Below are 2,687 nucleotides of genomic sequence, written 5' to 3'. Positions count from 1 at the left end.
AAATACGAAAAATTCGTTTCTCAGTTATTTAATGTAAAAAATAAATAAATACAATCGTGTGTTATTTCCATTTAGAAAATGGTTCCTAACCGGAGTTCCGCGAAATAATTTAGTAATGGGTCATTCCACCTCAATGCAACACAGTTTTGTAAGGTTCAAAAGAATCTCAGGTTTTCTTCACATTTTGCACAGATGATGTGTAACTATGCTAACATTTCTTCGTTTCTGCGGATAAGACAAATCACTTTTTTTTGTATCAAAGGAGGAAATTCTTTCAAAATGGTTCAGCTACCAAAAATATTTTGGGAATGACTTATCTAGACTATACAAGGGATACATTAGAGAGTAAATATTGAAATATTTTAGATGCAAGTCCCCATAAGTGCTGAAAGAGCTCCATATCTTAAAACTACCTACAACAAAAAACCTTTATAAAAGACATGGACAACAATTAGCTATAGTTGTAACTAATAGCTAGAATTGCCATGGATACGACCATAATTCGTGAATGAACCATTGATAAATAAATATTGTATCCATGATAATTTCAACTATTAGTTTCAATTATAGCTAATTTTTCCCCAACTCTGCTTCTTGATGCTTTACAGTCGAGTAAATTCTCAAAAATACGTGTCCTAATATACATCTGTACTTCTAATAAATAGTCCCTGGCATATAGTAGGGGTATTCATGATGTGTTAAATGTTAAATGTTTTACCATGTTAAATGTTATAACTAAAAGATTGTGAGCAGCCCTATTTGAAGTCATGTTAAACGTTAAATGCACAAGAGCCCCTAGCGGATTTTCTCAGCAACTTGTCGTATAAGCTTTTATGTTTAATACCTTCCTTCCAGACCCTCATGTTATTGTTTACTTCAGTTTTGATTTAAGTAATTAATTACAACATGCCTAGAGCGAGTGAAAAGTGTAATTTGTGTGAAAGTTTAGCTTATGAGTGTCTTATTGATCTTCAAACTTGTGAAGAAGAGAATGAAGATGAGCTAATTGACAACTGTATTGAAAGTCACAACAACTAATATGGCGGCGATCTCAACTGGTCTATTGTGTGACGTCATTCTCGATTTAACTGACCAAGTAACAGACTCTCAGCCATGTTAAATGTTATTTCGTTTTACCACGGCAAAAGAAGGCAATTTTTTTTCGATTTAACACGAGTTTTTCCATTTAACACGCTGTAACACAGATCATGAATACCCCTAGTATTCAATAACTTCATAGTACATTTAGCCAGCTTTAATTTGGGTAAATTTGTTCGTTTCATGGCTGAGATTTAGTTTTTCATAAACCAAAAGTTTTGTACAAAGATCTAAAAATCAACATTGTGTCCATTTATTTTTGCACATCTCATGGAATACTCTACGATACATACTTACTACTCCTACGAAGATGTACAACATTAACTAGCTTTAATTTGAGTGTTAATAGACATATCGCACTAGTATTTCTAAAGTGACATAAGTCTAAAACTTATATTTCTGGAAATGACACTCTTGCCTATGGAGGGGGAATACCATTAAGGCAGCAAGAGTGACACAAGTGCCCTCTGGCGGACAAGCTCTGAAGCTAGGTTGATACAGTTTTGATGATTCATAAAGATATATTTACCAATTTCTTTCATAGTAATAACTCAAAAATACCGATTTTTGAGTTGTGTCACTTTAGAAATACTAGTGCGATATGATATGTGTGTATATGACATATATATGTACTTCTAATGATTCCTGAGATATAAGTTTTCCCAGAATAAATTAACTAACTAATTATTTTTCGTTATCTTGTAAAGAAATGTTGCTTTTTAAAAAAATGTATCTCGAGAAATATGAAACGTAAAGAGCTCTATTAGGGCTGGTAGTCTAGCAAATTTACTCTACTTTAAATGATGTTTTATTACGTTTTTTAGTATTTTAAAGGAAATGGAGCAGATATAAAAAGCTATTTTTTTTATTCCTCCTTACAATGATTGGCAGACTCTTGTATAGTTTCCTTTAAAGTAATTGAAAATTTGGGTGAAGTAACTGTTTTGTTTTTTCTTCTGGGCTTTTGGATCATCTTATGGCTTCATACAATAAGTGCAATTGGTTTTTTTCTCTTTAGCTCCGGCAGGTTACTGTTTACACTAACTAGGTACAGCTGTCAGGGTTTCTATCTACTTCCATTTAACGGCTTCGACTTTTTCACCTCAGCGATGTCTGAAACCGTTCTGCACGGCCGGGCAGTCAACCGATGTCTGTGTGGGCTTGACGTGGTACCGCTTGCGATAGGCAAAACATTTATTTTTTACCATCTGTAAAAACATCATTTGGATCGAACAAAAAAAAATCAACTTAGTGTTTAGTGTGTTGGTTGGTTCTAGTATTATTCATTTATTTCGAATTCAGAGAAAGTTGTTAATTTGGATACATTCCTAGGTAGCAATGTCGTTATATTGATCTCAGAATTACTCTTGTTATGGCGACAGAGTTTGTTTAAATTTTTAATAAATCTTATTTATCTCTCAAAAACAATAAAAAATTGTAAGGTGGGAGGGATTCATTGTATTAAACTACGTTTTAAGCTTAACAATTAGGTTATAAATAATTAAAAAATAAAATAAATTTTAGAAAAGGAACAGCAAAACATGATTTGATGTTTCCTGAAATAACTTAATGCATTTTTTTTTATTGAA

At 32.3% G+C, this 2,687-nt stretch overlaps 1 long non-coding RNA gene across 1 annotated transcript in view; it reads right to left on the bottom strand.

Annotated features, from left to right (window-relative positions):
- Positions 1-1,989: 1,989 nt before the first annotated feature.
- The window catches only part of LOC106677090 (uncharacterized), a 2,452-nt gene continuing 1,754 nt past the window's right edge, over positions 1,990-2,687 (bottom strand). The window contains exon 3 of the long non-coding RNA XR_001342544.2: positions 1,990-2,306. This is a non-coding gene — a long non-coding RNA (uncharacterized lncRNA). The remainder of the gene's footprint in view (positions 2,307-2,687) is intronic.

Source organism: Halyomorpha halys, unplaced genomic scaffold, assembly GCF_000696795.3.
Source record: "Halyomorpha halys isolate HHAL.00 unplaced genomic scaffold, Hhal_1.1 Scaffold87.1, whole genome shotgun sequence".
Classification (NCBI taxonomy): domain Eukaryota; kingdom Metazoa; phylum Arthropoda; class Insecta; order Hemiptera; family Pentatomidae; genus Halyomorpha; species Halyomorpha halys.
The sequence above is the reverse complement of the archived record's forward strand: the minus strand, read 5'-3'. Positions and strand labels throughout refer to the sequence as shown.